Below are 14,725 nucleotides of genomic sequence, written 5' to 3'. Positions count from 1 at the left end.
CTGACTTATCCTTATAAATAAAGAAGTAGTATTTTAAATTTTCCTTTCGGGGGAAACTCGACTGATGTGGAAATTTTTATAATAGGTAACATCGATGCGAGTTGAACTAAACCGAAAAACTCTTATTCATATTAATTACATTTTTTGCTTTATACATTTTCTTTATATCTTAAAGCAGAGATGCGAACGGTGTAGATTACGTTACTTCTCAGTAAGTGAACATGAACTATATTATAAAAGAGGAAATATTTTTTAAACAAATGCACAAAATATTTCTACACATCTTCGCAGGATAGAGGGGTACAACAGAGAAAATATCTAAAAAAACAGGTATAAATATTTTTGAAGCTATGTTTTTTAAAATAAAAAAAAACTAAAAAAAAAAAAACATTTTTGCACTAGCCTTTCAGATATTTGCACAAACAATTTTTTATAATTTAATTCGACACTAAAAGGCTAATTTTTGACTAAAATTTGACACTTTTAACAAATTTTTGTTAAAAGTGTCTTTAAACCAAAAAATTAAATTCTTTAATTTTTTTTAAATATTTAATAACATCAAAGTTTTAAAATATGGAGAAAAAAAATCAAAATAAACCATTCTTTATTTAAACTTCTTTTTTAATTGAATACAGTAAGAGGTCAAAAGGAAAAAACAAGTTCTAGGGTTTTGTAATTTTTTTTTTATAAACTTAACTTCTTAATTAGCAATTAAAATTTAGTTAATTTTAACTATAGGATTAAATTTAAAAATGAAACTTTTGAGCTCAGTTTAACAATCATAGCAGATTTATTATGACATAAAACAAGCTTATTCGTCAGCCTCGAAATCAAATCGACGGAGATCCGTTAATGGATGGTATACTGATTTGGTTACTTGATTTTCAGTTCGGTGTCTTGGTCTGAGATTGTCACAGAATAGTACATTTCCTCATAAAAGTGAACATTAAGCGCTCTTCGTATGTAATTTTTCATTTAAATTAATTTTATAAATTTAAAAAAAAAAACCTACTAGGGACCAGGTGACTAGACTAGTGAACATGTATACGAACTGGTAAAACGTCATTGGTCCCCGCAGATCAATAACTAAATTGCCTCCCAGTTTGTAATTATTTTATTTAAAATTATGAGATAAATGCAAAATATAATTAAAAATTCCTTGAAAACAAGCTGAACATTTAAAACTAGCTTCACATGCGAGCAAAACATAAAATAAAGAAATAATTTATCTATGGCTTTCTTGTAGTTTAAAATTTCACGAAGTTTCCGTTTGTTTGAGATTTAGAAGGAAACCATTTTCTTAAAAATTTTTTTACCTTTTGCCATATCATTTTCCTGTTCTTTTACATATACCTAGAGTCAACAATAAATTTCTTATACTATCACCTACATTCTCATTTTTCCATGCACGATCAATAATATGAATAATTAATAATGTTCTTAGGCTTTATGGAGCTGTGCTCAAGTTGGAGGTATTTTCTGTGATAGAACTATTGATATTCTTCTGAATTTGAAAATCGATAACTCCCCCCCCCCTCCATCTGTTGCGCTAAAATTACTAAAAACGAGAACATCGTTTTTTAATACCCAAAGAATTCTACACTACACCTATTTTTCAGCAGCGGTTATCAGTGGCGTAGCGAGGGGGGAGCAAGGGGGGGCATCATGCCCCGGGCGCTACACACAAAGGGGCGCCAAATGGTCAGCAAAACAAAAAAAATTGTTGGATAATTTTTATTTTTATTATAATTTATTTCTGGAAAATATATTTTAAATTTAGTGCCGGGGAAATATAATAAATGTTAATTCATAAATAAAAAGGAACGCTAATCCAACTGTAATAATATATTCATAATAGAAATGACACGTCTTTTCCACTGGGCTGACTCGACCTGTGTCTATCAGCACTTCCTTATGGCATCTACGCTGTGTGGTTACATATATTATCTCCAAATATTTGCAGTGTTCAAAGTACAAACATCAGTGTACAAAGTGTTTGTATGTTTGTACAGTGTACAAAGTACAAACATTCTTTCTTTCAGAACACTATTTATCTTTGTTTCTATAAACGCAATGTAGCTTACGCTTGTTATTTTAAAACGATAACAATAGCACTCTAATGTACTTATATGTACAGTCACGGAAAAAAGTATCCCGAAAATAAAAACTAAAAGATTGTCTATTTTTTAATATAGATACTTCTCAGACACACAACAAATACAGCGTTTTGCTGTTTCTAGGAAAGGACACAAACGCCGTATTTGTTGTGTACCTGAGAATTATCTGTTTCAAAAAATAAATGATAATCATATTATTAAATATATGTATCTCCTTAGAGATAATAAATATATACTTTTTTATTATATTAAAACTGCATGTTTTTAAAATATTTCTTTATAAATATGTAAAATAAATAATAGGTATCTTTTAAACTAATTCTAGCTGATCATATACATTTCAAAATCTAGTCTTGTTTTCCCAACTACATTTTTTGTCTCAAATTTAATGCCTAGCTTGAGCCTATGGCTTTATTTATTATACTTTATTTATTTATTACTTTGCGAGTATATTTTACTTACAATATTAGATGGTTTTCGTATGGGGGAGGGGGCGCTAAAAAGGTATTGTGCCCCGGGCGCGAGTTAAGCTCGCTACGGCACTGGCGGTTATTGATATGGGTGGAAAAAAAGCTCATTGTAATATATAAATCGGAAACAATTATAAATATACAACTAAAAATGAAAAACCTTTATTTCTTTACACAAAGATAATAACAGTTTCAAATATAAATCTAAACTTATATCTTTTATAGGAAAAAAAAATAGCTATTCACATACACAATAAATCTTCCGCTTAATATAAAATCAGAAAAGAAATCATTCATATCGCCAAGAAATACCAAAGCAAATATGTTTCGTGCCAAGACAGTGACACCAGCCAAAATAACTTCGGCTTATCCGCCGTGTTAAGGACAAAAATGAAGTTATTTTCGGACAAGTACACCTTCCGTTTTCAGACCCCCCTTTTTTTCCATTTTCTTTTTCAAATGTATGTATTACTTTATTAGATACACACATTCAATTTAACAATTGCAAACTCTTCCACTGGGTATGCAAACGAACACTTTACACGAGCAAAGGACAATTGTAAGAAACTAAAGAATACACATTCAACAATTTTATTAATGTTCCAACCAGTTCATTTTATTAATCTTAAATCCCTCCCCCAGCTGCCTAGAGTATATAAGGGTCGGTCCAGACATTTTGTGAAAGGTCCTGTTTTTGTAAAATTGTGAAAAAATTAATCGTAATTTGTGAATATAAAATAAACGTTAAAAGTCACATTCTTTCAACCAGGGTCCTGTCCTGCTTTTGTGAATTTGTGCAAATAGGGTCCGTTATTGCAAAAAACTTTTTCAAGGAGTTTTTAAATTGTAAATAAATACAAGATTATGCTCAAACACTGTAACATTATAATTAAAAAAATTTTAAATTTTCAAAAAGAAATAGCAATTGCTGCTACTAAATTAGAGATGCAACATGCAAATATTTGGTATTTAGCCTATACTGCTGAACGCCAAATATTCATTTCGGACGAATAAAGGAAGCATCTGCCGAAGACAAAACTTAGTTCGTTTACACGTCTTTCTCCCCCCCCCCCCGGGAAAGGATTATTCGATTAACAAAACAATAATGAAGATAAAAAAATTTCTGAAGGATCCGATTAAAAGATAAAGTATTTTGTGAAAGGTTCGTTTTTACGAAAAGATATTTTGTGGAGGGTCCGTTAAGGGACCCATATTTCTTCTAAACAGACCACTGGTATATGAACTGAAAAGTATGAAGAAATAAATGTGAAATTAGTATTTGATTTAAAAAAAAAAAAAAAAAAAACTGCTACTTAATTTCTGTTTTCATAACTGAAAAATATTCTACTTCATCGGTTTTATTTAAAATCCTCATTCTCGTATACTATTCGCGGACAAAATCATTACGATTACCTGATATTTTGAATGAATATAAAATCTGTTTGCTAATAAAAAAAAAATAAAAAAATGATCGAGGGTCTACACTCCTTCAATGATACGAACTCGATACATTATAATTTCTTTTTCAGTCCTAATAAAATCTTACTATCTTATTACAATTTTGAGCTCTTATGAACTCTTTATTACAATTTTTGTCATAACTATCAATGTCATACTCATATCTTGCTTGATAATGCTCAATAAATTTTTCTAGAAAAAATTGAACTTGTCTTATAAGCTAAAATCTCTCTTATTACAAATCTAACAATGGATAGTTATAGTTCTATTCACGTTACTTTTCTAACAACTTATTGTCTTTTAAGGAACAATAATACCTTAAACTCACTTACCAATCTGAGAATGAAAAAGTTATTCAAAAAATAAAAAAAACTGATAACGAAAACTATCTTTTTACTATTTTAGCAGGCCTTGAATGGTTGAAGTTCAGACTTATGCCATCCAGCAAAAAAGGAAAAAACTACGTAAGTAGAACACGAAGTTAAAATACGACTTTTTCATAATAATTTAAACTAATGATCCAAACATTGAAATTATAACATTAAAATTAGAAAAAGTTGAAGTGCTAAAACATGAAAAAAAAATTTTTTTACATTAATTAGGTACATTAATGTTTTTTTAAATAAATTTTCTTCAACTAATATATATGTAATTTAAGGGATTATTCAAAAATTAAAGATGTAATTTTATTACAGAGGAGAGATAATGAAATTTGTTTTCCACGAAAAAGTTGAAACCTGCTTTTACCTTTCATTGCGCCAATTTGCATACCTGCAAAGCCAAGTTTGATTGAATTGGATTTTCTCTACTGTCCTCTATAATTTAATATTGAAAACTGCTTTGCAAATCTGCAAAGATGCTTGTCTTAATAAGGGAAAAGGACTGACCACCAATCTGTGCTAGTTTCAACGCTAAAGGACTGTTTCACTGTGTTAGTTTGATGCCTACTGCCATTTGGGTAAAATGGATAATAGCTAATTGATTATTTGATGTTTACTATTACAATCTGAAGCTATTGATTTCTCATTTTTCAGTTTTATGACTCTGGCTTATTATTGCAAAAATTCTATAATTTACATTTAGGTTGAGTATCAGTGAATTTATAACATTGCACACAGTTTGTCCGATATGCAATATGATAAAAAATATTTTTTCCTCTCAAAAAATTATAACTTCTCTTTCTCCCCCCCCCCCTGCATTTTTCTAGTATTTCTAGATTATTCTTGCATATGAAAATAATTATTATTCTTCATTTTCAAAAAGCGCAGAGGGAAAAGTTCATTAAATTTTATTTAAAATAAAAAAAGAGCTTTTAAAACTAAAGTAAAAAATACTATACATCTAGTATTTAAAAACAATGTATAATTTTAGAGCCACGTCTATTTTGTTCTTATTATACCTAAGGAATAATATAATTGCAGCTGTCAAAATTTTTCCGAAATTCCTTGCTAGAAAAGGTTGTGCCAAATAATTTATTTCATGGCAGCAATTATTATTAAAAAAAAAAAAAAAATTACGGCAAAGGCTTTACATCCTTTGTTCAGATTTTTCTTTTTCTTAGCTTAATTGATTAACAACTCACCCTTTTAAATTTTTTTTTTTTATTTAAGTTTGATAAACAATATTATGTGAGGGAGAAAAAAATTAAGATAGTATAATTTTTCGGTTCACAGGAAAACACCCAGCAACTTAAAGCTTTCAAATTATTTCCTTACAAATTGGAAAATAGCCCCATAATCGTAATTAGGATTCAAACAATTCGAAAAAAATTTTTTTAGCCTTTTTTTTTTTTAAACAAAAAAATTTAAAACAATAATATTTTATACATTGAGTGGATTTCAAATGGAAAGATCTTAAACTATTAAACTTAATAAAATATTTTGTACATATTTTTATAATATTTTATAATCAGAGAAAACATAAATTTTTATAATTCGGTTCATGAAGTGAACATTCCTTTTTCTTATAAACAATAATTATATGAATTTGTTCCAAATGTAATTTCCAAGCAACATTGAAATATTTAGACCGAATCATAATATACATTAATTGAATGAACTGTTTATAATTCAATAACTTCACACACATTGCTTTTACTTTAAAAAATGCACTAGCATACATACAAAGCTAAACTAAAATACATAAGAAACCAACAAGTGAGCAAAGAGTGAACCAATGGTAAAGAAACGGAAAAGGAACTAGGTTTTCAAGCATTGTATAGGGCTTCCTAGTTGTTGAAAATAGTGTTGGAAATAGCTAACATGAGCATAGAAGTCCCCAATCAAGAAATAAATATTAACTGTGGCTAATTTTATGGAACACTGATCGCTATTTATCTGAGAGTTTATTATAAGGCATTTCTTTAAGACATGATTTGAAAAAGGTTACAAATTATAAAGACTAAAAAAAAAAAAAAAAAAACTATTTTATCAACAATCAAATATGCAATTGAAAATTAAGCACTTCAAATATAATGGTAGATAATCTATAAAAATTAAAAGAAAATATCAGATAATTCCATCTTTGTTTACTTTTGCCACTGATACCAGATATTTATTTTTTCAGTATAACATCATTTGTATCACTCTTTTTTGTTATTCATATTTGATTTTATTATAAAAAGAAAACATTTAACGACTTATGAATTTTATTGGTAAAATTGTGTGCCGTAACTACCACTATAAATATTAAATAACAATTCACTAGTATATAACACATGTTAACTTGATTCACCTTTTGATAGATGAAGGTTGACATAGTGGATAATTTAATCCTTTCAATGGTGACATGAGGAAGTGATAAGAACTTTCCAATATTGATGGCTGATCCGCATTAAACAGTTGAATTGCTTAAAATATACTGCTCAAAGGGGGGGGGGGGGAAATAAAGTCTCCAGTCCAATAAACAAAAGTGAAGAAAAAAAAAGAGGGAAATACTTAATAAAATATAAAAAAAATCTGGTGAAGTAAATAAAAAAGTCTCCTGGTTAATAAACAATATTGCAGAAAAAAAATGAGCAAAATGCAAAAAAAATAAGCAAAATGATATAAAAACTTTAAAAAAAATTAAGGAAAAAAAATGAGTGAAATGCTATGAAGAAAAAATATAATGAGCAAAACGGATAATGAATCAACTAATGGTATTCATTTATCGCATTCTATCACAGATAAAATTCTGGATGGGGTAGTAATGTGGGGTAACTACCACTATAAATATTAAATAACAATTCACTAGTATATAAGATCAGGGTTGGCAAGGTTTAGGACAGAATGGATTAATCCATGGTTTAAACCGTCCTGTCCAAAACTGTCCAAAACCCTTTTACTCAAATTATGTCACAATTTTATCTGAACAATATTTAAGAGGTAAAAAAAACATAGAACTAATAACATATTGATAATTAAATATACTAGAGAATATTTGTTTTTAAAAGTTATAATGTTTTATTAATATTGTTTGACTCTTCAATTTAAAGAAAGGAAGATTAATCAGTAATCAAGTTCATTCAATTGTTCCTCTCATTCAATAGTACATAACTGAAGTTTGGCCTTGCCATACAGGTTAAAATATTAGGGACTAAGTGGTTGGTTCGTCATGAACAGGTTTATTTATCTATAGTACTATTCAAGAATGCTTTTATTTTCATTCATGTTCGATTCTTTTAGCATAGTGGTGATACATCACCAGTGACAGTAACTGAAACTGATGTTATGCCCTTCAAAACTGTTAATACATTTTTCAGTTATTTTGTATTTTCAATTTAAACTAATATATTTATATTTAAAAACAATTTTTTTAAAAATAGATGCCTTTTTTATAATCCTGTAATGCAGAAATTATAACATTTTTTTAAAAAAATATTGTGAAAAATAAAAGGTTAATTTTTGAACAAATTTAGTATTTTTTTTTAGAAAAATTATTATTTTTTAATATTGCCATATTTATCCTTATGCAAAAATAATATTAATCAGTATTAAAAGCATATTTATATTTAAAGGATTAGGTATTCACTTTTGTTGTTCAATGAATTGTGGAGTAAACTTTTTCCAATTATATTATATAATTTTCTTATAATAAGTTATAGTAAATTTTTTTAAAAATAGCAAATATTTATTGATACATGTAATTATTATGTGTACAATTGTTACACCTATAGAATTTTTACCTTTTACCAAAGTTCAAGGTTTTGGACACTTTAAGACAGTTTTACCCAGTTTAGGACAGTTTTACCCAGTTTAAGACAGTTTTACCCAGTTTAAAACAGTAAAACCCACGTGTCCTGTCCAAAACCAGTTTAGGACGTCCAAAACTCCAACCCTGTATAAGATATGTTAACTTGATTCTATCTTGAGGTACCTTTTGATAGATGAAGGTTGGCATAGTCAATTAATTAAATCTCCTCAATTGTACTAAATCCACTACTGCTTACTTTCCACATTTATTTTACTTATTGTTCATTTCATCATTTATTATTCTGATAATACATTCAGAAATATTTGCACAAGCATAAAAATAAATCTATGAAAAATGTGTTGCTATACATCTTCACAAGCCACCAAAAATTAAGTCCCAGCACCTGGTAAATAAAATGGTTTAACACTAAATCATAATTTCTGATTTTAGATCTGGTTTCTTCAGTGAAAAATAATTAGGGATCACAAAGTAAAAATTATTATTGTGAGCCTTGTGATTAGATAAGTTTTAACAATTGGGTATAATATGAAACAAACACAACTACTTCGATTTAGTAGGAACAACATATGACGCAATGCTAAACGAATGGAATTTAGTTGTTGTTTATTTAGTTATTGTTATTAGTAGTTGTTGTTATTTGTTTTAGTTGTTGTTGTTTATTTAGTTGTATTTAGTTTCAATAACTTTTCTTTATAATGCAATAAAATCTGGCGAGCAGCTATTTAAACGATCGAACACATCGTTTGTTTATTTGTGGCTTGAAGTTAGGCTCGCAGAAAATGCCGTTCATGGGTTAAATTTAGTAGGTACAACACAACCTGTGACGTAGGCTATATTATACCCAATTTTAGTAGAATAGTTTAATTTTTCAATGAAATTTTTGAAATACATTTAATATTTATGTAAAAATGTGGAATAAAAGAGTCAAAAATTTCAAGTCAAGTTTTATCTATTTATTTTTTAGAAAACTTTTTTTAAGTCCTGGAAACAGAATTTTTTTTATAAAGACCAATATATAACTTCTCAAAAAATTATTTCTGCTCTATACTGGCACTTATAACAATGTTTTGAATCGATGCACATTTTTTAAAAGCATGTTATCTCTTTATAGTGATTCTCTCAAAAATAATTCCTTCTTTTTTATTTCTTAGTTAATCTTGCATCCTATTTTTTTACCTGGACTACTTCCTCTTTTTAAAAAATTAAATGTCAATAAAATATCAATTTAAAAATTATAAATTTAAATTTCAGGAGCATAATTTGAAAAGGATGAAAAGCTTTGAATAATTTCTCTGAATAATTCATCACTAAATAATTTTTATTCAAATGCTGATGTGAATATTTGTATATTCATTAAGCTCACACATTCTGTATTGCTTAAAATCCATGTTAAACAGCTAAATTAACATTATTTCTTTCCTCAACTAGTTAAAGGAAGTCACTAAATGTCAATAAGTTTTAAGTTAAACCAAAAGCCCTTTTTTTTTCTTTTTCTTTTACTACTTCAAAGTGATCTATTAGTGATCATTATTATTATATTTTTTAACATCAATGAAGTTTCAAAGAAATTTAAACTGTTTATAAAAAAATTTAATAAAAAATCCATATTATATAATTTCTTAAAGTATTACTTGCCAGGGTCAGAAACTCTGCTATTTATCTTAACATGTTAAAATGACATTTTTTCAATGCCAGAGTTGAACCAAGTCCCTGACTTAAAACAAGGTTGTCTAATTTTTTTAACTTTAACCAGATTCAAAGCTGAACATTTTTGACCAAATTAATTCTTTTTAAGGGAGTATAGTTGCTATAGCCATGTAAAATTGTCTAAGATAAGACTTATTCAAATTTTGTATTTTGCTATGTAAGATTACTTATTTTAAACTGGCATAAAAAATTGTATACCTTACATGGCAAAATTGTTTTACTATAATTAATTAAAAAAAGATAATAAATATTTACAAAAATTAATTTTTTGCATGGAATTATCTTTGGATGAACAAATTTTGTAATTATGTGCAAAAAAATTTCAATTCACTTGAAAAGTTTGAGACAAGGTGACATAGACAAAAAGTAAAACTAACATTAGGGGTTCAAACTTAGCGAAGCTATTAAGATCGAGTCCAAAAACTTAGAGATTCAATCATTAGATCAAAAGTTAATCAGGGTGGTCCTTTTTTTGGTGCACTGTACTTCCTATATCTAAGTATGTTAAAATTATATAAATATTTAAACTCTTTACAAATTTTTAAAATTTGCTAAGAAGCAAATTGTCTATTAGAGACTATGTTATTTGTTCTGTCGTATACTATCATAATAGCTGCCTACTATTCTATTCTGTTAATAAATAATAAAATAAAGTTGTTAAAGATGAGAACTGAAGGTAAAGGTAAACATATAAAGCTTTATATAAAAGTTTGAGTAATTTAAATATCAATACCTTAATTAAAAAAAATTTAACTTTATAACACATTATTAATATAAAAAACAAATATTTTTTTCTCTTTCATACACGAATAAGGTTTCTTCTGAAAAGTGAGCTTTGAGTAGATCCCGTTTACTAACACCAACTGGGTTTATTTATCAAAATTTTGTTACAAAATATATATGTATGGTTTTGTAAATACAGTGGAGCATCGTTTATACGACGCCGAAGGGACCACCGAAAAACGTCGTATAAACGATAGCATCGTATAATCGATTTTTACTTCTAAAACTGAAACTATCTCTGTTTTCAGTTAATTTTAATGTTTCACGTGTTGATTTACATACATTTCTAAATTAGACAAAGCAAAACAAACAAATAACCAAAGAAGAAAAATTACAGTGAGCAATTTGAATGTATGTTATTTTTAATTATATTTTCTTGCTATTAGTCTCTACAATGCTTTGAATAGCGAGTTGAACTTACTGCTTTATGATGCAATTTTAGATTTCTAATCACGGCCAAATCTAATGGCTGAAGCGCTCTTGTGCAATTTGCAGGAAAAAAGAGAGCTTTTACATTTTCCAAAATAATTAGTATCGATGGGTGCGCTGGACATTGGTCGATGAATAGCAAAATTTTTCGTTTTTGCCTCTTCATAACATTGTCTAGTTTTTTCAGTCATCTAGTAAAAATTACGGTCGTCATCCAAGCATTCTTGTTGGCACCCTTTTCTGTATCATTCATGTTGGCAAATTCCGCTCTTTTTTAAAATACACAAGAAAAAATAAAAAATTAAATAAATGTAAACAAAATCTAAAAACCGACGCATAACCGATTCTGTGTGTCGTATAAACGATATATTTTCACATTAAAATGAATAGGAATGATTTGGGACCACACTAAAACGTCATATAAATGTAAACGTCGTATAAACGATGCTCCACTGTATTTTTTGTTAATATTTTAGACAAACACTAAATAATAGATGTAATAAGAAATATTGCAAAAAAAATTGTGTAACTCAAATGTTAAGTAGAACTAATGCATAATGTACTTCCTATGGAATGCTCAGTTTGGACTCATTTTGAATGATAGTTCTGGATATTTTGAGTTTCAAAGCGATAGGAATAATAATCACACTGATATATTAGAATAGTCTAGAATCATGCCAGGCTGTGTCGCCAAGCCTATAAAAATAAGAGTGTGTTTTGCCTGAGGAGTAGAAGTCTGCTTTTGATGGTAGCAGTGTTATGACCCCTGTTTTGCTGCATCTCGCTGTTACTCGAGCAGTAACTGAGTACTATAAATAGTTTCATTTTGTGAAAGTTTATACTACTGATACATTTTTGCAGTAATAAGGACTGCCTTATTTACCCGCAATTGAAACAAGCCTGTGTTTGATACAATATCATGTGTCCTAAACTGTGATAGCCGAAACATTGCGTGATTATTTTCTTCCTTTAAAGTTGCATGTGCTTATAAATCCATGAATTACTTGGAAGTTTAATGAAATAAAATCAAAATAACTAGTTGTTTTTATTAGCTGTAACCAGGGTTGGAATTTTTGCCGGCAAAAAGGGGTTTTTGCCAGGACAGTGGCAAAAACCTGGTAAAAACCGACAAAACCAAATTATCTAAATAGCTGATTAAATATTATTACAAAATAGATAATATATAATATAATAGATTAATAGATAATAGATAATATAATATAATAGATTAAATATTATTACAAAAAACAAATTTAACTCAATCATAAGGAATAATAATTTTGATACATTACATGAAAAAATTATTTTTAACATATTAATAATTAATATAAGCAGGGGTCCGTCCAGACATTTTGTGAAAGGTCCGTTTTTCGTTAAATTGTGAAAAAATTACTCACATTCTTTCAACCAGGGTCCGCTTTTATTAATTTGTGCAAATAGGGTCCGTTATTGCAAAAAAAATAATTTTCAAGGAATTTTTAAATTGTATAGACATACAAGATTATGCTCAACACTGTAAAATTGTAATTAAAGAAATTAAATTTTAAAAATAAACAACAATTGCTCCTTCTAAATTAGAGATGCAACATACAAATATTTGGTATTTAGCTTATACTGCTGAACGCAGAATATTAATTTCGGACGAATAATGGAAGAATCGTCTGCCGAAGACAAAACTTAATTCGTTTACATCCATCTTTCTTGTTTTCTGCCCTGGAAAGGGTTTATTCGATTAACAAAATAATAATGAAGATAAACAAATTTGTGAAGGGTCCGATTAAAAGAAAAATCATTTTGTGAAGGGTCCGTTTTTAAGTTAAAATATTTTGTGAAGGGTCCGTTTTTATGAAAAGATATTTTGTGAAGGGTCCGTTAACGGACCCAAATTTCTTCTAAACAGACCCCTGATAAGGGTAATAATTTTTAAAAGATTGAAAGTTTTTGATCTCTTTTCATTTTAGAATCCTAAAATAAATGTTTTTTTACAAATAAATAAATATTATTATTTGTATAATATTATTATTTATAATAAAAAATTATTATTTGTACAATAATTAACTACACATGTTGATAGATATTTTATGCTTTAAATTATAGTTATATTAATTTAAAATAAGTTCATTTCTCTGGAAAAAAGAGAATAATCACAAATTTTCCAATCAATAATGTTTTAAACTACTAAAATGATATATTATTACATTATCATTTAATTATGGAATAATAATTTTGTAAATTTTTTTGTAATTATTTATACTCATAGTATATATTTCAATTTTAGGAATAATTTTGTATCAAAAATGTATTTTTGATGTCTCATCTTGGAAAATATAGGTGTTTGCCACTTTTTGCCAATTTGCTTGGCAAAAACCTGTTTTTACCGGTATTTACCATGGTTTTTTCCACCTGCGGCAAAATCTTGCCAACCTTGGCTGTAACTAAAATCGATTTTAATTTTAAAAATATAAATAAGGTAAATTTAAATTTCGAAAAGGAGTAAAAATTTAAAGTTTTCAGTGTTTCAGCATTCATTACAGTAATTAAATGACAAAAAAAATAAAGCTAATTGCGATTAAGATTCAGTTAACTAAAGCAAAAAAAAAAAATTCTAAATTCCACCAAATACTACATAAAATATGTAAATTTCTAGAATATAAATACACTAGTTTGTATTGTAATTTAATTATTAAATATACAAAATTAATAGAAAAGAAATTCATGATTTTCATAGAAAAAATCAGATTATGAACATTTTAAATAATTATATTTATTATGTTTATAAAGATAAAAACGAATTTTCTTTCTTTAACAAAAGTATTAGATTTTATTTTATTGATTTAAAGTATGTATATCCAAAAATAATAAACAAATTTAACACTATTTATTTCATATGTTAGGCAGAAATTTAATGCAATTAATTAACAGTTGTAAATAAAATAAAATTTTGATATACATTTTAAAAGCTGAATGCCATGCTTTGCATTCATTGTTAAATATTTTTTTCAATCACAGGATTTTTCTATTTAGTAGAAGTATGGTGCAAAATAAACAATACATATTAATATTCAAGATTGCACACTATATTACAACAACTATATGGATTTCTAAAGTTAAAATGCAAGTACTTGTAATAAAATGTAAAATTTTCGATCCGGTACACATAAAAATGTTTGTTCAAGGTAACAACAAGAGTACCGATAGAGAGGACTAAACACACACTTACCGAAAGCAATTGTTTTCGTTCATTCCAAGACGAAATTAAAATTCACTTTTGGGATATTTTCATGATCATATGTTTCCCCTTGACTTTAGATAATATTTAAAGTCTGAAGAGTATAAACAATTTTTTCATGTTAAACCACTACTGACCCACTTTCTATCATTTCAGACCACTCTGGTCAGTTTGTTGCCAAAGAAATCTACCAAAGTAATCGAAACATAAAAATATAAATTATCTATTTTAAAATAATTTATAATTGCACTCATCGGTAAAAATTCATTTAAAAAACGTTATAACAAAATTATTTCCATAAAGAATTCTAGTTTTTTTTTCCATATTTTTGATACTAA

General features: G+C 27.3%; 1 protein-coding gene across 1 annotated transcript in view; it reads right to left on the bottom strand.

The window, feature by feature from the left end:
- The window catches only part of ERR (estrogen-related receptor), a 66,734-nt gene extending 52,159 nt beyond the window's left edge, over positions 1-14,575 (bottom strand). Inside the window, exon 1 of the mRNA XM_016069840.4 lies at positions 14,379-14,575. The gene's annotated coding sequence lies outside the window, so the exon portion shown is untranslated. The remainder of the gene's footprint in view (positions 1-14,378) is intronic.
- Positions 14,576-14,725: the final 150 nt, after the last annotated feature.

This window comes from Parasteatoda tepidariorum, chromosome 5 (genome assembly GCF_982258835.1).
Source record: "Parasteatoda tepidariorum strain Cologne lab strain chromosome 5, Ptep-v5.0, whole genome shotgun sequence".
NCBI classification, from domain to species: Eukaryota; Metazoa; Arthropoda; class Arachnida; order Araneae; family Theridiidae; genus Parasteatoda; species Parasteatoda tepidariorum.
The sequence above is the reverse complement of the archived record's forward strand: the minus strand, read 5'-3'. Positions and strand labels throughout refer to the sequence as shown.